Here is a 22,663-nt window from a genome sequence, read left to right on the forward strand (position 1 = left end):
GTAAAAGCTTTACGTTTGTCCCTCCTTAGGGCGGTTTTGTGACCGCCTTGACCATCGATCCTGTTACATGGATAATTGCACTTTTGCCGATAACTTTGACTGCAAGCAAAGTTCTTTTTCCTTTTGTCTCTCTCTTCGGTCTCACCTCGGCGGTTTGAATCGGTTCCTTTTTGTCAACTGTTTTACTTTTTATTTTCAGTTTGTGTGGCAAGAAAATTCCATTAGGAATTTACAACGCTAATTGCTCTACCTTGAGCAAATGCAGGACCCATTGCATTGCACTGCAAATGCTTGTTTAATATGGCTGGACCCTGGGAGCTGAGGTCCCCAGGGCCAGAAATTGGCCCCAGGAGGTGGGCTGCATGCCCTCTCCCCATTTACAATATGGCTGGGCCCCAGCAGATGGGGCCCGCAGAGTCGAAAACAGACCAGGGAGGGAGCTGCATGCCCCCATCCCCATAAGTTAAGCAATGGGCCCTGTAGGATGGCTTCCCTGGGGCCAAGTAAGGCCTGGGGAGGTGGGCTATGTACAACCCTCCCCTAAAAAATGTGTGGCAGGCCCCCGGGGAAGGGGTCCCAAGGGTCGAACTTGGCTCCTGGAAGGGACTACAAAGAAGTATAAAAAATATAAGGTGCAGGGTAGGGATACTCTGCCACTCTAGGTCTGGTTGGGTGGTCCCAGAGTACCAAAGGTGGTTACTTTTTTTATCAGCACCAGTGAACCTGGAGGATCTGGGGATCTGTGTCTCTGGTATAAAATAATAAGGGCTCCTCTCTGTTTCAAAACTCAAACCCTGAGGTGAGCCAGGGCCCAGGGGGTTAATAGTTTAAATTTTTGTGGGGAGGGAGATGTGGCCCACACTCCTGAGCCTTCTTTGGTCCCTTGGGATTCCATCCCCCGGAGGAATTTGATAATATTGGAAGGGAATGCACATCCCCTCCCTGAGCCTCTTTTGGCCATAGGAATGCCTTTCCCTAGGGCCACTTTAAATAGTATTGGGGGACACACAGCCCCCTTCCCAGGCTCTTTTTCGGCTCCAGGGACCCATCCCTTAATGCGGATTATGTTTTAGGAGATGGGCAGTGGGCCGTAGATGTGCCTGATGACTCAATATAGTCATTGTGTCCTGAGGACTCATCCCCAAGGACAGTGGTGTTCCATGCCCAGGAGAGTACAGGCAGGGAATAGAAACTTTATCCCCACACTCTCCTATACAGAGATAACAACTTTTCACCCACTCTAGAGGGAACAGAGATAAATGCTGCTGTGGTCCAGTTGGGAGCAAAGAAATTACATAACAGTGGGTTCTGGCTGGAGAGCCAGCAGGAGCTGCACAGTGCTTAATTTGAGCCAGTGGTTTTCGATGCTCAGCACTGGCACTTTATTTTCAACACCAACACATGCCACATTGCATTGTGTGTCGATTTTTGCGAGGAGCAGAACAGCAGTTTTTAAACAATTAAATATACATTAAAATGACTAATACCTGCCACCCAAAGTGACAAGAATGGCTTGGGCAACAAGTATTAGTCAATGTTAATGTATATTTGAGAACTGAATTGTCACACTTCTAGGGGTGTTTCATGGTTAATTGTGTTGGTCCTGCCATTGGCAGCTCTGGAAGGGGCAATGGGTGATGAAAGCTGCAGTAGCCTCCTGACAAAGGTCCATTGTACTTAAGTTTTTACAAATTATTCACTGGAGCTGTTGTTGTATGTCCAGAGACTCCACACTCATATATCTACCACTCGTAAATCCATTTGTGAATATAAATGCCTTTAGGCTCATGCATACTATTTTGATATTGAAGTTTGATTTGTATGACCAAAGGCTGTGTTTATCCTTGATTGTTCCCTTGTGGTAGGTGACTAGATTGATAGGTATTGCTACAAGCCGTTTGATGTGTTGTTTGCTTTTCACAGCCAAAGACCTTGCTTACTTCAACTTGTTCCCTTGTGAGGGTTGAGGCTGAAGGCATCACTGCAGACTATGCTTTTAGACTCATGAATGTTGATTTGATGGTCATGTTCAGTATGTGAGGCTGAAGACCATGCATACCCCTAGTTGTTCCTTTTTTGTAGGTGAATTTGTGAGGCCTCGCTACAGGCCAGGCTTTCAGGCTCAAGAATAGTGATTTGATGTTGATGTGGTCGCTTTACCGTGTAACAAGCTGTGCCTACCCCTGGTTATTTTCTCATGGTGGTTGTAATGTAAAGGCTGGTTATAGGCCAGGTATTCAGGTGCATGGATAGTGTTTCAATGGTGATGTTCTCTTGAAGGACCAGACGGTGTGCCTACTCTAGGTTAATTTCTTGAGGTAGGTGATGTATAGGGCTTGGCTGTGGATCAGGTTTTCAGATTCATGGATTTTGATTCGATATCCATGGTCAGTATGCATGCACTCATATTATTGGTTCTTTCCTTGTGAAGAGTGAGGCATGAGGCCTCCTCCCAGGCTATGCCTGCAGGCTTATGATTAGCGCCTTAATGATGTTGTTCGGTTTGTAAAAGGCAATGGCTATGATTACTCCTCTTGTTTCTAAGTGGTCGGTGAGGTTTAAAATCTGGCAGTTCTAGGTATTTAGGTTCATGGATAGTGCTTTGATGGAGAGGTTCGCTTTTCAAGGTGAAGGTTGTGCCTAGCACTGCTTAGTCCCTTGTGGTGGCTGGGGAATAATGGTTGGCATCAGACCATGCGTTTAGGCTTATATGATGCCTACAGTGAGCCATAATGTTCAGTCCACAGGCCATACCTTTAGGCTTACAGCAATGTTTTCATGATTATTTTCTTTTTGCTAATCATTTTCATGTTCAAAGGTAATATGGAGATGTAGAGGTTTACAGTAGTGAAGCACACTGGATTCAAGATTCCAAAATGGGTTTCATGGATACTGGTGTTGTACTCTTGTTGATTTCTGAAAAATGTGTATTTCTTAGTAGTAATATAGTTTTAATAGAGATTGCCTATTTGAATTATGTAACATACTATGGCCGAGATTCTGAAAGGTGTAAGGCATCGCAGTGCAGCAGCCAAAAATGCTACACTGCTCTGCGTGACAAGGAGAGAGCAGGAGAGGACCATTTTCACACAGAAATAGCACTATCCTCCCCTCTCCCTAGCGCTGGCGCTGTTTTCAGCTGCAGTATGCCACGTAACACCTTAACACCATAGTGCCAGGATGACTCCATGAGTCTAGCTTAGGTTTTGTACAGGCAGGGTATCCTTCCTATAGAAAATACTGCACCTAGACAAGTGGAAATGCATTCCCTACTTTGTATGTGTGCTGTACAGTGAAAAGTCAGAGAAACAGGAAGAAATCAATACATTTCTCTGTTTAACGCCTGCTTTTCAGCAGCATTCATCTGTGGCACCAAACCCTTTCTACTGATGTTTCAGAATAGGGTTTAGCACCAAAAAGCATGGGTGGTAGCAAGGGTACGCCCATGTACCACTCATGTGACGCCCCCTTGACGCAAAGTAATGCAAGGCAGCATTTTTCTGCGATTTGCGTTACTTTGCCACACAAACCAATGCAAATACCAATTTGGGTTAGTTTCTGAATCCCAGAAAAAGTTTAGTGTTGGTTTAGTATTACAAAAGTAGAGCTAACCCAACACTAAACCTTTGAGAATCTGGGCCAATGTGTTTTATATTGAATCTTAATGCTTCTACTCATGTGCAGCTTTTGCAACTCTCCTTTTGTGCCCTGTAACTTGGACCATGTTGCGTGCAATCCATGCCACAGAGCTTGTTTAACTGATGGTTTCACAGAGGGTTTGCAGATTCTAAAACCTCTGAAACATATTGTTTAACGTTTATTTGAAAAAACTAGAGAAACCAGTCTCCCCCACTTCAAAGGCACATTTTGGCATAAGTACTGGATCCCTGACCCCCTAAAATCAGACACTTCTGGACCTACAATTGGACTCTGTCAGAAGGACTGCGGTGCTGTTCACAGGACTCACTGGACTGTTTTTCTTGAAGGACTGCTGTTATGCTTGTTGCCATGCTGCCTGCTGCTCCCTGACTCTGCTGGAAGGACTTCGCCTTCTCAGCACAAGTGATCTCCAAGGGCTTGTTAGCTTGCCTCCTGTCCCCAAGTCTCAGGAACATCAAAGACTTGAAGCATCTGCACCTGGACTCTACAGCCTTGGAAGCGGGCCTAAGGTGCTCTACCTTCTGTGGTTTTCATCGTAACCGCCGCAAAGCAATGCAAAGACTAGCAAAGCCTTGCAGCTGCCAGTTTCACCAGAACCGACACCAGGTGGGCCGAAGCATTGCAAAGCCCCGCTGTGCAGCTGCCAGGCCATCGGAACTGACGCACAGTGACACCAAGCCCTGCAAAGCCTCGCTGCACAGCTCCCAAGATCGATGCAAAGTAATGCCAAGCCCTGAAAAGCCTCACTGCATAGCTCACCGCGATCAATGCAAAGCGATGCCAACAAATCCTTACTGCAGAAGCTGCTCAGAACGGATGCCCGATGACGTGAAGTTTCGCAAAGCAATGCTGCACAGACGGCACAGGAGAATTTAAGGTGATGTGTTCAGCCGGCCCAAGTAGGTCCTGTAATTGGGTCGCACTCCCTTGCAGTTAGCCTGATCTTCTGACTTTGTTCCCGTCTGGTGCAAACACAGTTGGCGCTTTGCACTTCTATGTGCTATTTTCACCTAAAACTTTAAAATTGCATATCTCATGGTCTACGTATTGGATTTTTGCTAGTTTTGTCTGTTTTTTATTTATAAAATCATAATTTATTTTTCTAACATGGTGTGGAGTCTTTTTGTGGTGTTTTCACTGTGTTTTCTCTGTGTTACTGTATGAATTCTTGCACAAATACTTTACACATTTGGCTTTTCCATGACTGGCATATTTGATTTACTAGTAAGTCCCTATTAAAGTGCACTAGAGGTGCCCAGGGCTTGTAAATCAAAGGCTACAAGTGGGCCCGCAGCACTGATAGTGCCACCCACATAAGTAGCCCTGTAAACATGGCTCAGACTTGCCACTGCAGTGTCTGTGTGAGCAGTTTTAAGTTGCCAGTTCGACCTGGCAAGTGTACCTACTTTCAAAGCCCAAACCTTCCATTTTTATACATGTAATGTACCCCTAAGGTAGGCCCTAGGTAGCTCCATGGTCAGGGTGCAGTGTATGTTAAAGGTAGGACAAGTGCTGGAATGTTTTTACATGTCCAAACATGAAATACCGTCAAATTTGGTTTTCATTGTTGCAAGGACTATCTCTCTCATAGGTTAAAATGGGGGCTGTCTTTAAATAACTGTTAAGTGCAGTTTCCCTTTGGAAGCAGATAGAGAAGTGGAGTTTGGTTTCTTTGAACTCACAATTTAAAATTACAACTTTTGGTAAAGTTGGCTTTTAAATTGCCAGTTTGAAAATGCCACGTTTAGAAAGTGGGCATTTTCTTGCTTAAACCATTCTGTGACTCTGCCTGCTTGAGTATTCCCTGTCTGGGTCGGACTGACAGTTGAGCTGTTTGTGAATCTCCACTAGACAGTGACTCAAATGGAGCTGGGGTGTAGCCTGCATACCCTGATGGGCCATCTGGGCTAGAGTGGAGGGATGTATGATCACTTACCCCTGAAAGGGCTGTGTCTGCCCCCACATAGTGCAATCTCCAACCCCCTGGTATGAGTCTGGGCCAAGACCTGGGTAAGGGAGAAGCTTGTGAACAACAGAGACTTTCCTTTGAAATTTGCCTACTTCAAAGGTAGAAAGGGGTACAAATAGTGGACCTAAAACACCAGATTTTTACGTTACTTCTGGGTTCAAGAGGAACCTCTGCCAAGGAGAAGAGCTGTAGAGCTGGAGGAGGAGTACTGCCCTTTTGCCTGTGACTGTGCTTTGCTGGGTTGGCCTGCATTTGCTGCTTCTGCCTGAAAGAGGACAGCGACTGGACTTTGCTGTATATTCCTGCTTGTGAAGTGTCTCCAAGAGTTTGGACTGAGCTTGCATCCTGTTTTGAAGTCTCAGGGCCATCAAAGACTTCCTCTGCCAGTACTTGGACTCTCTGCTGAGACTCCTGCCCTGCCAAGTAGTGCCCTATCCAGTCCCTGGGCCCTGGAAAGGTGAAGCTGGTAGAACCAAGGTGGAAATCCACGCACAGGAGCCATGCAGGGAAAATTGCGATTCACCACATGCAACGCGGCTGTAAAAATGAAGCTCTCCCGGCTGAAATCGATGCACCACCTGCATCATGGCTGGAAAATCGACGCATCACCTGCATCGCAGCTGGAGAAATGACACAGCACCCACTTGCAGCTGCTGAAAATGTTGCAAACCCCATGCAATGCAGTTTTCCTTCACTGTGCTGCCGGATTTAGCATGCATCATCGCTTGGCAGCAAAATCAATGTGAACCTGTGTGGATCCGAGGCACCCCGTCCGGAAATTGATGCATCGCTGTCTTGTGGAAGAGAAAAACAATGCATCGCCTACCTGACTGGAGAAAAAACAATGCACGGCCTCTCTTGTGAGTAAGAAATCAATGCATTGGTAACTTTTCTGAAGCACACTCGCCTCTGCAGCTTTATTTTTGAGACAAAACCCGGTACTTTGTGTAACAACAACGTTTTCCATTGTTTTCTATGGTGTAAGATTCTATTATTTAAAAAAAAGCTTAACTTTACTTGTGAATGTTGGATTTTTGTAGTTTTGGTTTTGTTTGATTTAGATGATTATTGGCTATTTTTCAAAACTGGTGTGGTGTGCATTTTGCGGTGTTTTCACTGTATTACTGTGTGTGTTGGCACAAACACTTTACACATTGCCTTTAAGATAAGCCTGACTGCTTTTGCCAAGCTACCAAGGGGGTGAGCAGGGGTTATCCTAAGTGTGTATCTCTATTGCCCTGACTAGAGTGAGGATCCCTGCTTGGACAGAGTGCAAACTGACTTCCAACCAGAAACCCAATTTCTAACACCTGTAGATGGACAACTGACTGATATACTTGCGGGACATGATAACTTAGTTCCCGGCCCTGATGTCACTCCTGGAGGAAATGGGGAGCTGTCAGATCTCAGGGTGAATTGAACTAAGTCTTTCCTGTTCCCCTTGGCACTGATCCCTGAGCAAGAGCGCACCCTGTGGTATGTGCTGCAATGGTGTTACTCTATGTTCAAATATCTAGTAGTCCAGATCTATAATGCTACTACTGACCTCAAAGATGGCAGTGGCCTTGGTCCGTAAATCCCTTCTGGACACACCTGGAGCTGTTTCCATTCGGTTGTATTGCAAACTCTACAGTGTTAATACTGCCCTGTTTGTGATATTTCTTTGTGGTCCACCATCTCTTACTACCTCAATTGTTTTTTCAGGGAACTGCATAGTGTCTTGACAGAGCTCATCCGGGGTTCAGGACGGAGATGGGTGACCCTTTCAGTTCTCATTTTCCCACAGCTGGTGGATGGAATAGCAGCCTACAATTATGAGCTCCTATTTGCGACAAGCGCAATTGAAGTGGCTGATGCGCTGGTTGGGTACAGCGATCTGCTCATAGAGGGAGACCATAGCCGAGAATATTGGGGGTGTCCATGTCTACACTTGGCTCTTGACTCCCGGTGACTGCTTCCTCAAGGAATCCTTCCAAATGAAAGTGGCCGCATATGTTGGCACTGATACGTAAGAGGCCTGTGCCCTCAGCCGCCCTACTCCCCATTCATCCCTGTGTGGCAACTACGAGCCCTACAGGAAGCCATTTTAACATAACACCTTGGAAGACGGCCGAGATAGCTCTCATGGGGGACTTTTACCGAGAGGGGGCATTCATGTCCTTTTCAGACATTGGGGATTCCTATGGGTTGGTGCCAGGTCAATTCATAGCATACAGTGCAATACATCACCTGATACACAACCTATGTGGTGAAGACAGAGTACAGCCACCCCAATCACCACCCCCACATACACTGCTATTCGAGGATGGCACAAGACAAGCCATTACTGCTCTTTATAATGCATTGAACTCCACTGCACAAGGGACAACTCTGAAAGCTAGGAACAGATGGAATACAGTTTTGCCACACCAACAGATCGAGAAGCAATGGGATTTAGTACTACAACAGGGTAAGGGAGTGTCCAGTAACCTTTGATTTTGGATCACTCAATTTAACTTACATTACATCAAGCATATGTTTTCCGCAGCCTCCTCGGAGCGCCCTAGCTGTAGGACGCTGAATGCTGGCTTTTATCATATGGAGTTGAAGTGCACAGTACTACACCAAACACAGGGGAGGTAATGGAGATAAACGCAAGTGTCACAGACCATATGCTATGCCCTACATCGGAATTCTGCCTCCAGGGAATGCACACCAGAGCAATAGGGGACAAATACTTGCACGTTGACCTAGGCTTCATAATATATAAATGCCTAATTGCCATGACGTGGAAGGTTCCCACAGCTCCAGATATGTGGGATGTTTGTGGACACTACTGAAATGGGCATGTGTCATATCGGATGTGAACGCTGGAGTGCGCTCTGGGGGTGGGGACAGGGGATGCTGAGAGATATATATCAGGAATATAGAAGCAAAGAATGATGCTCAACCCCATTAAATGCTGCCTAACCTTCTTCTGCTTGTCCCCTAGTATTGACTCGTGCTCTTGTGGGCCTGCACTGGCCATGTGCAAAGGACAACCTGAGCACCCAGTACCACCAGGACACCCAAACTCGTTCCGGGGACAGCAATGTTATACCAGCGATGCCCAGGATCAGAATCTTGAAACCCTTCTATGCCCTGCCCACCTATCCCACACAGTACCACCCCCCCTGTGCTGCATCATACTGCTTACCATAGAGAATGTGTGGCCAAGGGGACCTGTATGGATAATGCTATGCATCCTGCACTTACACCAAATGCGTGTTGTATCTCAGTTGTTTTGGGATGCCTAGGATGTGGATGTCCTCCCCAATCACTGCATTGTTAGTCACCTCTTGTTAGTAGGGCTGCAATGGGTGGGCTTTAATGACTCTACTGTCAGCAGTTTTTCTTTATTATGTTTGTATTCAGGCACCAGACTGAATGCAGTCTCAATGACAATTGCATTGCCTTTGTATATACACTTTAGGGTGCTACTGCTATATTGTGTAATAAAACAATAAAATACATCTAAAGAAAACAACCAAAGGAAACAATGGGAAGGTATGATTGAAAGAATTAGAAGTGATGCTGGTTGGAATAGGAGAGAGTGATAGATTTTGTTAATGAAATATAGAATTTCTCTAACAATTTAGTTAAATAAAAAAAGAGGCTGAGTGTGGAGGAGCTCTACAATTTTGTTCCATTCAATACTGATTCATGCACCTAATTAACTCCTTCATACTTCCAGGCTTTCCCAAAAGTAGTTTTTTTTATTTACATAGATAAGTGTAATCAATCTACTTTGTTCTGAGTATATAGCAATAATGTACAAGTGAAATAGTTTACAAGTGAAAGCAATGGTCAGAGTTTTCAATCGTGCAGGTCTTGTAAAAGAGATACATTCATTAAAAAAGATCAGGGTTTTAAAAGAGGATTCCACTTCAACCCATAAAGGATAGTGAGTGCATGATTGATAATGAAGCCAATAGAAGCTTGTCTTAAACAATAGGCAAAATTATAATTTCTAAAATCAGGGATATTCACACTGCCTTCCTGTTCAGGTTTTTTGAGACATGAAATAGCCAATCTTGATTTTTTTCTTATTCCATAAAAATGCTGATGAAAGGGAATAAATCTTCTTAAAATACAATTGTGGAATTGAAATAGGAATCTTGGAATTCATATATAAAATTGTAGGGGTAATTATAGGGGCATTTTTTTAGAATCTAGTTTGCCCCACCATGATAAATAAAGAGGGTGCCATTGTGTAGTAAGAGTATTTAACTTATGAAAAGTGTATCAAAGTTTATCTTTGTGGATTGTTTGACTGAATTTGTCAACCATAGATCCAAATATTCCACGAGAAGTGTTATGACTCAAATGTTTTATGTAAAATAGGTTAAAAGCCAAAATGTCTGAATTATCTAAATTAAGTGTGTAGCAAGACAATCAGGAATAGTGCTCTACTTCCTCCAGGAAAGAAGGCAAAGAAGAATCAGGCATAGACATATACCTAAGGATATCATCCGCATAAACCAACAATTTAATCTTGCCTTTATCAGAAATATAACAGGAAATATTATCATTTTGCCTGATTCTATACGGAAAAGGCTCTAGGGTTCCGATAAAAAGCAAGGGAGGAAAGGGGCAGCCCTGTCTGACTCCTCTTTGTAGTAAAAAGAAAATCAGAGATGAAACCATTCAGCAGCATTAGCAATTTCAGCATTAGAGATGGAGGTTTCCAGGGAATCAAAAGCAATGGCATTCATCTTTGGAGGAGTTATGGAATTCAAATAATTAGTAATTTCCAAGTCTGAAGGTAAGAACTCCATAGTACATCTAGCGCTTTATTGTATGAAATAATAACATCATTATCCTTTTGTTGTGCTAGGATATAAAAAGCAAACCCAGCCAACATCTTTTAAGTTTCAAAGCTTCAACCTCTGTAAGATGAGATTCTTATATTGACACTGTTTCAGTTTTAAGTGAATGTGAAATAGCTCTCTATCTTTTGTGTAGGAGCTCTCTTTCTTTTGTGTAGGAGCTCTCTATCTTTTGATAGATTGTTCTAAACCTTTAACATACCATGAACCAATGGGGTCTCTAGTTAGCAGTGGTTTGCCCCCTGCCAAAATAGGGGCCTTCACTCTAGTCAGGGTAAGGGAGCCACATGGATAAGATAACCCCTGCTCACCCCCTTGGTAGTTGGGCTCAAACAGTCAGGCTTATCTGAGAGGTAATGTGTAAAGTATTTGTATACACACACACACAGTGACAAACCACAAACTTACTTCACAGCAGTTTAGAAAAAAAACAATATTTATCTGAGTAAAACATGACCAAACAACAAAAATCCAACATACACAAGTAAATATATGAATTTTCAAAGAATAAATCTTGGTATAGTGCTTAGAAACACAAAAGGTCCAACTGGGACTATTACGGCATCTTGACAGAGGCGCTTCCAACAGTCCGATGCCACTCGTGAGGGAGCGTTGGCCAGTTGTGGAGTCGCACAGACCCCAGGAAAATAATGAGGAAACAAAGATGGTGCACAGAGTTAGGGAGGTGAGGTGTTGCTGAAGCCTGTGTGGTGTTGGTTCCTTACTGGTACCGGGATGCTGAGGTGTTGGTTCCATACTGGTAGACAGGGGAGGTGAGGCATTGGTTCCTTACGGTTGCAGGGGAGGCGATGCAGCATCGGTGGCGAGGCATTGGGTCCTTACAACAAGACGGGGTCGATGAAAAACAGCAGATCAAGATGCGAGGCATTGACTTTAGGGTATCGCAATCACACCACAGGCCCACAGGTGCTGCGGCGGAGTTGGAATCGGGTGTCCCGAATGTCGGTGACACGGCACTCAGGACTCACTCATTGGTGGAACTTCGGGGCCACTGCAGCAGCGTTGGGCCTATGTTGTCCTGAGACTTCTTATGAGGAGGAAAGCTCAGTTCAAGCCCTTGGAGAATCTTGGAAAGCAGGTTGTGGAAAGCAACGTCCAGCCCTCTCACTGCCAGGACAGAAGCAACAAGCAGTGGTCAGCACAACAAAACAACAGGCAGTGTGGCAGTCCCTCCAACAGCATCCTCCCCTTTTTCATGGCAAAATATCCTCAGTCCAGAAGGATTCTAACTATGTCGTGTCAGACTTCCAGGCCTTCTACCCCTTTCTGTCTTTGCAGTAGACAAATTTCAAAGAGAAATCTTTGTAGTGCACAAGACCCTGCCTTTCCCTGACCAGGCTCCAGACTCACTCGAGGGGGTTGGAGACTGTTTTGTGTGAGGACAGGTATATCCCTATTCAGGTGCAAGTGTCAGCTCCTCCCACCACAGTAAGACCCATCGGTGATGGGCTATCTGGATATGCAGGGCACACCTCAGCTCCCTTTGCATGACTGTCTAGAGTGAATTCACAAACAGCTCAACTGTCCTACTGACTGAGACGTGTATTCCACAGCTAGGCAGATGTAAAGAATTGTTAAGCAAGAAAAGGACCACTTTCTAAAAGTGGCATTTTCAAACTTACAATTCAAAAACCAATTTCACCAAAAGTTGTTTCTTTGAATTATGAGTACAGAGACCCCAGACTCCCTATCTCTATCTGCTTCTAATGGGAAATTACACACATAAAACATATTTTGAGGTAATCCCCATGTTACCCTATAGGAGAGATAGACCCTGCAATAGTGAAAACCTGTTTAGCAGTATTTCCCTATTAGGATATCTAAAACACACCAGTACATGTCCTACCTTTTAAATATGCTGCCCCCTTCCCCTGGTACTGCCTTGGGCCTATTTTCGGGGGGAGGGCTTACATGTAGTAAAAGGGAAGGTTTGGGCCTAGCAAGTGGGGCCACTTACCAGGTCGACATGCAGTGGCAGATCTGAGACATGTTTCCAGAGCTACTCTTGTGGGTGGTACAATCAGTGCCCTGGGCATGCGTAGTGCACTTTATAAGGGGCTTACTAGTAAATCAAGTATGCCAATCATGGAAAAAACAATCACCAATACAATTTAGACCAAGAGCATATGCTCTTTAGCACTGATTTGCAGTGGTAAAGTGCCCAGAGTCCTAAAGCAAACAAAAACAGATCAGAAAAAATAGGAGGAAGAAGGCAAAACGTTTGGGAATAACCCTTCAAAAACAATATAAATCATCTTAAATAGTCAAAAACAAATAATCAAGTAATATATAGATACTACTTAGTACTGTAAAATACTATTTATTTGTCAAATATAAGGAAACACCCATGCCAATAAACTATAGGATGAATACACAGGGAAAATGGAAGAACAACAGAGAAGAAAAGGAAAGGAAGGAAGAGAAGGGGAAAAAAGAAGTAATAATACAGAGAAGACACTATGGTGGTCATTACAATCCTGGCAGACGGTGTTAAAGCGGCGGTAAGACCGCCAACAGGCCGGTGGTAACAATTTTGCAATTACAACCGTGGCGGAAACCGCCATCAAAAACAGCCACTTTAACACTCCGACCGCCACAGCGGTACAAACAAACAGCGCGGCGGTCACCGCCAACAGACAGACAGGAGACAATGTACCACCCACACTATTATGACAGGCCAATCCACCACCTTTTCCAGGGAGGATTCACTGCGGATAAAAACACAGTGGAAACAGGAATTTCGAAGGGAAAACGCTCACCTCTACACAACCCACGATGAACGAGGACACCATGGACCCGGAACTCCAAATTCTACCTGCGATAGTCTTCCTGCTCCTCTACCAGGAGCACGAACGCCGGCGGCCAAGACCACGGTGAGTACTGCACCTACGACACAGGGGAGGGGGGAGGGAAAAAACAGGGACATACACAAGCAACACCCCCACCCCCACCCACTACAACACACACACTAATGCATATTAATACATCACAGTTACATCCCCCAAGCCCCCAAAAGAATGCAAAGACAATAGAAAATGAGTGTAACCATTGTAATATATTAAAATCAAGTAGGCAAAAATATACATATATACACCATTTACAAAATATATACCAAGCATAGTAGTCCAGGTAGTGCTCCAATTAAGTCCGTGGAACACTGGGCCCACACGGTATGGGCGAGGCCCTCACAAGATCCCCGACCATGACGGAGAGAACACTGCAGGGGCATCAGACAGCAACGAAACAGGCACCTCAGGGGGAGGGGACGGGGGACACCTTAGCCGCTAGAGTGCACAATGCCAAATCCACAAGGGGGCCACATGCCCACTGTTACATCCTGGGGAGATCAAAGCCACAGTCTCTCAAGTCTATACAGTGGGTGGCTTGCCCACTGTTCAATCCTGGGGAGTGCAAAGCCACAGTCTCTCAAGTCTCTACAGTGGGTGGGTTGCCCACTGCTATATCCTGGGGAGTACAAAGCCACAGTCTCTCAAGTCTCTACAGTGGGTGGCTTGCCCACTGTTTAATCCTGGGGAGTGCAAAGCCACAGTCTCTCAAGTCTCTGCAGTGGGTGGGTTGCCCACTGTTCAATCCTGGGGAGTGCAAAGCCACAGTCACTCAAGTCTCTACAGTGACTGGGTTGCCCACTGCTGTATCCTGGGGAGTGCAAAGCCACAGTCTCTCAAGTCTCTACAGTGGGTGGCTTGTCCACTGTTCAATCCTGGGGAGTGCAAAGCCACAGTCTCTCAAGTCTCTACAGTGGGTGGGTTGCCCACTGTTCAATCCTGGGGAGTGCAAAGCCACAGTCTCTCAAGTCTCTACAGTGGCTGGTTGCCCACTGCTATATCCTGGGGAGTGCAAAGCCACAGTCTCTCAAGTCTCTACAGTGGGTGGCTTGTCCACTGTTCAATCCTGGGGAGTAAAAAGGCACAGTCTCTCAAGTCTCTACAGTGGGTGGGTTGCCCACTGTTCGATCCTGGGGAGTGCAAAGCCACAGCCTCGCAAGTGGATAACAGTCTCCACTGGTTCTGGAGGGGGCCTTGTGCCCAGAGTGCTTCATCCTGCTATGGACAGAGGTAGTGGATGTATCTCTCCACTGGTTCTGGAGGGGGCCTTGTGCCCAGGGTGCTTCATTCTGCCTGTGACGGACTCAGTTGCGTCAGTGCCCTTGGCGCTCATGGGCCAGCGGTGCTTGAGGCAGTGGTGCCGTGTTCAGCGGTGCGTGAGGCGGCGGTGCCCTGTTCAGCGGCGCGTGAAACAGCGGTGCCCTGTTCAGCGGTGCTTCAGACGGCGGTGCCCTGTTCAGCGGTGCTTCAGACGGCGGTGCCCTGTTCAGTGGTGCTTGAGGTGGCGGTGCCCTGTTCAGCGGTGCCTGAGATGGCTGTGCCCTGTTCAGCGGTGCTTGAGGCGGCGGTGCCCTGTTCAGCGGTGCTTGAGGTGGCGGTGCCCTGTTCAGCGGTGCTTGAGATGGCGGTGCCCTGTTCAGCGGTGCTTGAGGCGGCAGTGCCCTGTTCAGCGGTGCTTGAGACGGCGGTGCCCTGTTCAGCGGTGCTTGAGGTGGCGGTGCCCTGTTCAGCGGTGCTTGAGACGGCGGTGCCCTGTTCAGCGGTGCTTGAGACGGTGGTCTCAATTGCAGGGACTCAGCTGCTGGTGGTTCTTCATGGCCCAGCGGGGCTTGTGCTGGCAGTCCTTCATGGCCCAGTGGGGTTTTGCTGGCAGTCCTTCATGGCCCAGCGGGGCTTGTGCTGGCGGTCCTTCATGGTCCAGCTGGGTTTGTGCTGGCGGTGGCCTCCTGGGCAGCTGGGCTTGTGCTGGCCTCCTGCGCAGCTGGGCTTTTCCTGGCGGTGGCCTCCTGGGCAGCTGGGCTGGTTCTGCCCTCCTGGGCAGCTGGGTTGGTGCTGGCGGTGGCCTTCTGGGCAGCTGGGCTGGTGCTGGCCTCCTGGGCAGCTGGGCTTGTGCTGGCAGTGGCCTCCTGGGCTGCTGGGCTGGTGCTGGCGGTGGCCTCCTGGGCAGCTGGGCTTGTGCTGGTGGTGGCCTCCTGGGCAGCTGGGCTTGTGCTGGCGGTGGCCTCCTGGGCAGCTGGGCTGGGGCTGGTGGTGGCCTCCTGGGCAGCTGGGCTGGTGCTGGCTTCCTGGGCAGCTGGGCTGGTGCTGGCGGTGGCCTCCTGGGCAGCTGGGCTGGTGCTGGCTTCCTGGGCAGCTGGGGTGGTGCTGGCGGTGGCCTCCTGGGCAGCGGGGATGATGGCGGTCGTCTCCGCTGTGCTGCTCTTCCCAGACTTGCCGGGTTTCTTGTGGCCCTTCCCCACCTTGGAAGGTGTGACAGCTGACTCCACACTCCCACCGGGACCCCTGGGAGTGGCTTTGGTGGCTGGAGTCTTCCCCCTCTCCCGCCGGGCACTGGACAACTTCTGATGCTTCACAGGTGGGGGACTGTCTGTGCTATGGCTCTGTGCCACACTGGCTGCCCTGGTGGCCGGTGCACTCCAGATTCCGGTGACTACAGGTACCACTGGTTCCGGAGATGTTGTGGCTGAGGTGCTAGTTCGGGACCTATGAAACGTACGGGGTGGGGGAGGTGTGGGAAAGAGGTCAAGGTTGGACAGGAAAAGTTTTTTTGACACACTGGACGGGTAGCTGGAGGGGGTTTGGGAGTGGAGGAAGATGTTGTGGTTGTAGGAGGTGTTCGTTTGCTGACTTTGGGTGAAGGTGCATGCGCTGGAGGCTGTCGTGAGGTGTGCCTGCTTTTGTGTATCTTTGGAGGGGGCGTCACAGACACACTGGGAGAGGACACAGGGGACTTGTGAATGGTAGTGGGGGTGGTGAATGCACGTGAGCGGGGTGTGGTGGTGGGTGTGCTGGAGAGGGACGTAGTGGCTGTAGAGGTAGTGCATGCAGGTGTGAGTGTAGACGAGACAGGGAGGGAGGAGGGAGACGAGGGGGAGGGGGACACAGTGGAGGCAGTGGATGTTGGTGTGTCTGCAGGTGTGTGATGCTTGCATGAGTGCCTATGGGATGTGTGGTGCTTATGTTTGCCTGAGCTTCCCTTGTGTGTTGACGTGTGTGCATGCTGGTCTGTAGGTGTGCTTGGGATAGGCTGAGGTACAGGGGATTGGGTCGTGGTGGAGGAAGTTGGAGGGGGGAGGCTAGACACAGAGACAATGGCTGCCATCAGTGCTGAGGCCAGAGTCTGAAAAGCTCGCTGAAGGGCCGCCTGACCAGAATGAATGCCCTCCAGGAATGCAGTTGTTTGTTGCAACTGCCTTTCTACACCCTGGATGGCATTCAAAATGGTAGACTGCCCAACAGTGAGGGACCTGAGGAGGTCAATGGCCTCCTCACTGAGGGCAGCAGGGGTGACTGGGGCAGGGCCTGAGGTGCCTGGGGCGAAGGTGATGCCCACCCTCCCAGGTGAGTGGGCCCGGGTGAAGGCTGGGGGGCTGCTGGGAGGGCAGTGCTGGAAGGGGGTGGCGGCTGTACCTGTAGATGGGGGGGGGGCACAGATGTTGCCACCACCACAAGGGAGCTCCCATCAGAGTACGAGTCCGTGTCACTGGTCTCAGCTCCTGTCCCCGCCGTGGAGCTCCCCTCGCCCTCCGTCCCACTGGTGAACTCCAAGTCCGTAGAGTGGCCCTTCATGGCCATGTGGGATGCAGCTCCCTCATGCTCCGGTGCCACTGCTCCTCCGCCTGGTGATGCTAATGCACACAAGAACAGGGAGACCACAAAAAGGGGGGGACGGCAGAAGAAAGACATGTTGAGTGCATGCATTACTGCTACAGTTGGCGGACACAACAAACACAGAAGCACCCTGCACTACGCCGCGCTCTTGGGCTCCACTGTTCAATTCCTGGGAAATCGCCTACAAGGCTATGGACGACATCTGCACACATAGATGACACAGGGGCATGACTAGGTGTACTTGGCACTCCACAGAGGTGGGCTGGGGTGCCACATGGCCTGCCTTACGGAGGGACCTTGCCTACGGAACTCGCCCTGGCCTAGGGAAACCCACAGCCCACCTCCCCCACCCAGACCCCTCCACTGTGCGAAAAATCAGCAGAATGAGAGTGTACTCACCCACTTGTGGCTGCTGTGATGCCCTCAAGCGCCCATCCAACTCCGGGTACACCACCGCCAGGATCCTGAATATCAGGGGGGTCATCGTGCGATGGGCAACCCTCCCACATTGGGAGGCCATCCCCAGCAGGGCCTCCACCGTCTTCTTGCTCCAGCGGCTAATGTCCTCCCATCTTTTACGGCAGTGGGTGCCCTATCTGTGGTGGACCCCCAGGGTCCGGACGTCGTTGGCGATGGCACGACAAATATGTTTTTTTCTGGTAGGCGCTGACCTACATGATTTGTACAGGGGGAAGAGAAAGTTATTAGCAACTGCACTGTCAAAGTGATTGGCCCCCATCCCTACCCTTGCCATGTGGCACATGCACTCACCGTTGTTTCATGCACGCCACAATCCCCCCCATCTTTCATCCACCCCACTCCACGCAGGCATAGCCCATACAGCATGCTCCCAGTGTACTTACCTGTATGTCTGGAGGACCATAATGTAGCGTGTACTGGGGGAGGACCCCATCCACGAGTTTCTCCAACTCCTCCGATGAGAAGGCAGGGCCCTTTCCCCAGACGCACGAGCCATTGTCTCTTCCAGACCGAGGTCACAGCAGCACTTGCAGTGTAGGTCCTCTCCTGTCGAAGATCAGGTATCGAGTGATTGAACAGATAGAAAATGGTGGTCACGTCTGCGGCGGTGCGCACCGCCACCATCGGCGTACATCCTCATTGGCTCCTGGGACCCATAGGGTCCAAAGTTACAAAATGCAGAATTGCGCAGCGGTCTTCAACCGCCTACTGCGATATTGTACAACGCCAGCGCAGTTACCTCACATCCCATTGTCCCACTTTACAGGTCAGGCAGCCACCATTTCCGGGGCCCACATGGCTTAATTTTTAACTGCGTCACACAAACCTAGGCCTTGGCTCAACACTCATACAGGCCAAATTTCGGATTATTATTCGTGTTCTGTGTAAGCTGTGGGTACATACCTCTGAGTTGTTTGACTCTGTGCTCGCTGTTGTCCTTCATAGGCACTGTCCGCTGGGACATGTGAGGAGATGGCTGCATCCTCCGGTGTACAGACCTCTGGTGGACCTGTCGACAATGGAGGAAAGACATGTGATAATCACATACAGGCTTGACCGTGCCACAATCCAGGAACTGTGTGCCCAGTTGGAGCCAGACCTGATGTCAGCTATCCGCCATCCCGCAGGAATCCCCCCTCAAGTGCAGGTGCTGTCAGTACTCCATTTCCTTGCAAGTGGGTCATTTCAAACAACAGTGGCCATGGCATCAGGGATGTCCCAGCCTATGTTTTCCAACGTGTTGTCCAGAGTGTTGTCTGCCCTGCTGGAACACATGCAGACCTACATCGTTTTCCATCAGGTTGAGGATTTGCCTACAGTGAAAGGTGACTTCTATGCCCTGGGACATATCCCCAACATCATAGGTGCCACTGATGGGACGCATGTGGCTTTGGTCCCCCCCCACAGGAGTGAACAGGTGTACAGAAACCGGAAGAGTTATCATTCGATGAATGTACAGATGGTATGTTTGGCAGACCAGTACATCTCCCATGTGAATGCCATGTTCCCTGGCTCAGTGCATGACACTTACATCCTGCGGAATAGCAGCATCCCTTATGTGATGGGTCAGCTCCAGAGGCACCGTGTGTGGCTATTAGGTGAGCACCTGGAAGCAAGTCAGTGGGAATGGTTGTCAGGGTCTGGGGATATCCCTACAGGTTAGTGTGTGTCTAACAGCTGTTCCTCGCCCTTTGCAGGTGATTCTGGTTACCCCAATCTGTCATGGCTACTGACCTCAGTGAGGAATCCCAGGACAAGGGCAGATTAACGCTACAATGAGGCCCATGGGTGAACTCGACGGATAATAGAGCTGACCTTCGGGCTCCTGAAGGCCAGGTTCAGATGCCTCCATATGACAGGTGGATCTCTATTCTACTCACCAAAGAAGGTGTGCCAGATCATTGTGGCCTGCTGTATGCTTCACAACTTAGCTTTGAAACGACAAGTGCCTTTTCTGCAGGAGGATGGTCCAGTAACTCCCGCACTTGGCACACTACAGAGCAGACAATAACAACCACTTGACATCCAATACAGCCCATGCAATTCTTAGCATACAAAAATACTTTGGCAACCTTTGTATTGTGGAATAAATTGGCCGCTTTATTAGTGTGGACAAGCGATCGTGTGACATGTGACTGCCTCAATGGTAACATATTTAAAGATTATGCAGACCGGTCACTGATCAACAAGCGTTTAGTACATATGTCAAATAACTTTTATCCTGTGCATTCTTTAGTTTTTACACTTTACACGTCTAAGTTCTCCATTTCACAATTTGTCATGAGTGACTGGTGGCCTTCGAGTACTGGCCTACCTTTGTCCTGCATCCTATTGTCCTTTGAATTTGGCAGTCCCGCTTTCCTTTTAATGGAAAGGCTCTCACCGACAGTGTTTGTTTTACCAGTGTTGTTTATTTGGGGGTAGCCTTCCGTTCTTGGAAATAGGCCCAACTTGCTACCTGGCATGTTAAATGCCCTGCCATCCGACATGGCGGTTCTGGGCTGCAAGTGCTGTGTTCCGCTTAGCCCCCTTACTTTGCCACCTTACACCCTGCCGTGAGGCATCCCAAGGTGTGTGGCTTTTCGTCGCACACCCCCTTACTAGGTGTGTCCTCCAATGATTTTTTGGTAAAACTTTCTCTGCCTTCCGCCACGCTGCCAGTGAGGCTCACGTCTCCTGGCAGCTCCCCTCCTTTTACCTTATTTTTATTTTTATTTTTTTTATAACATGTTTGCCGCCAGGTTGGACCAAAAGATGGGCAACCCTTCTTCTGACAAATGTACACCGTCCGGCGCATAGAGCTCTGGTCTCCTAAGGTTGATCAGGCCATGGCGGATACTTTCCCAACCATTGTATTTGCAGTACTTTGCGACTGCAAGGTTTAGCTTTCTCCTGGAGTTATCCACAGCTTTATCTGAAGTTGCCCCACGCCAATTGATCCGGGGGATTAACTCTGACCATATGATGGTGGTGTTTCCCAGCCGCCTGGAAAGGCTCCCTAAGACCTCCTTAATGTTGTTGAGGAGTGTCTTTCTCCCCAGCGTGGTCAGGTCGTTGCCCCCGTGGTGCATGATTATTGTATCCGGGTGTTCCCTAGAGGAGTAAAAAAAAAATTCCAATGTAGTCTGGAGCTGTGCCCATCTCATGCCCGGAAAACCCCACCATCGGATCGTAGTTGCAGGTCTGTCCTTGGGTGCAATCTTCCGTTCTGCTTCCACCATGCTTCCAGCCTGGAAACAAATGAGTGCCCTATGATCCATGTGAGTTTGGGGGGTACCCCCACCACTGAAATGACAAGATACCGTCACAATAGGTGAGGGCGAATGTAACTTTTGAAAGTGTTGGACCGCCATCTACCAACTGCTTTGATTGCATTTGCTTCTAGACCTAGCGCAGCAGCTTCTTGTGGCTGCCCCGATGCAAAATGAATGGGAACTGAAATCCACCGCGGGGAAACCTTCCCTCCCTAGGGCTTTCCGGATGACCGCAGTGAATTGTAACCTGCTCAGATGGTTCCCATTGGCATGCTCGAACAGGGGCCTAGCCCGGCCGGGCGTGCCTGTAAATACTCTCTTATGCTGTCCACTGGACAATACTCTGGTTGATTTATGCGCTTTAACATGATGCTAGTGCCCTGGCACAATTGATCCGTTTTGGATCGTCTCAAGGTTAGCCGCACCTCGTTTGGTTCTAAATGACAGTCCCCAATCTGCAAGCAGGAATTGCCCCCTGAGTGCTTGGCTGCTGCCGCCAGCTCGCCCACCCTGAATGTCCCAAAAAACGTTGTGGTGAAGGCTGCCCTGAACAGTAACTGCTCATACAGGTCCTCAGCTATGAGCTGCAGGGAATCTATTAGCTTTGTTAGTTTGCTGAAATCAATGGGGTGTCTGGTGTCTTTTTTGCGCCCCTCTAAGAGTTTCCAGCCTTTCATAGCTGTTTTTAGATAATGCGAGCCAGTGGGATCCATGCCCAATTGTAATTTAGAATGGTGGGCCACAGCCGCAAGGTGTGCTTGTGTCCAGGACTTTGTTTTCCCCTGTTTAAAGGCCCAAAGGATGAAATTCTCTGCTGCACGACTGGTTTCTGCGGCGTCAGTTAAGGACTGTAAGACCCCAATGTCCATGAAAACCCTGGTGTACTTGTCATACCTCCGCTGTGTCTCTGGCGTGAAGGCGCTCTGTACTAGTACGGACAGGTCTGCTCTGCTAGTTCCCATAACTCTACTGGGAAGGGTGTCATCCTGTGGCTTGCTTCGGGCACACGTTTTCTGAATCTGTCCATCTGTGAACGAGAAAGGGCGTCGGCCCGTGAGTTCTTTGCGCCCTCTACGTGCCTTGCCCTGATGTCCAGGTTGTTTCTCAACTGGATGGAAACTAGTCGCCTTAGTAATCTCAAAGCGGCGTGGCAAGATGCAGACCCTTTGTTTATGGCCATGACCACTCCTAGGTTGTCTGACCATAGGGTTATTTTAAAAAATTTTAACTGAGCTTTCCATATTGTTAGGGCTACTACTATGGGGAATAGCTCTAGGAAGGTGATGTTCCTGGTGATCCCTAGCTCCAGCCACCTGTGTGGCCATTTTGCCGCACACCACTCTCTCCTTAGGATTGCCCCAAATCTGCAGCCACCTGCGGCGTTGGTGAACAGAGAGATCTCCCTAGCTACTACCCAGCCATCTCTCCAGATGAGCTGGCCGTTGAATTCCTCTAAAAAAGAGTACCACATGGAGAGGTCTCTTTTTACCTCACTTCCAAGTCTCACGTGATGGTGTTTCTCGCGCAGACCTGCTGTAAACCGGCTCGGCCGCCTGGCGAACACCCTGCCTGCTGGGATAACTCTGGTGGCGAAATTGAGTTTGCCCACCAAGCTCTGCAACTCGCCTAGGGTTGCTTTCTGTCTGCTAAGCATGGCCTTGATGTTTGCTTTTAGCCCAGTTACTTTTTCGCGTGGCAGCCTGGATGTGCCTATGACCGTGTCCAATTCTATGCCTAAGAATACGAGTTTGGTGG

The 22,663-nt window shown here is 48.7% G+C and overlaps 1 long non-coding RNA gene across 1 annotated transcript in view; it reads right to left on the reverse strand.

Moving 5' to 3' along the window:
* Positions 1-22,663, reverse strand: part of LOC138249089 (uncharacterized) — a 162,144-nt gene that overhangs the window by 13,385 nt on the left and 126,096 nt on the right. The gene's annotated exons all lie outside the window — the stretch shown is intronic.

This window comes from Pleurodeles waltl, chromosome 8, assembly GCF_031143425.1.
Source record: "Pleurodeles waltl isolate 20211129_DDA chromosome 8, aPleWal1.hap1.20221129, whole genome shotgun sequence".
Lineage (NCBI taxonomy): Eukaryota > Metazoa > Chordata > Amphibia > Caudata > Salamandridae > Pleurodeles > Pleurodeles waltl.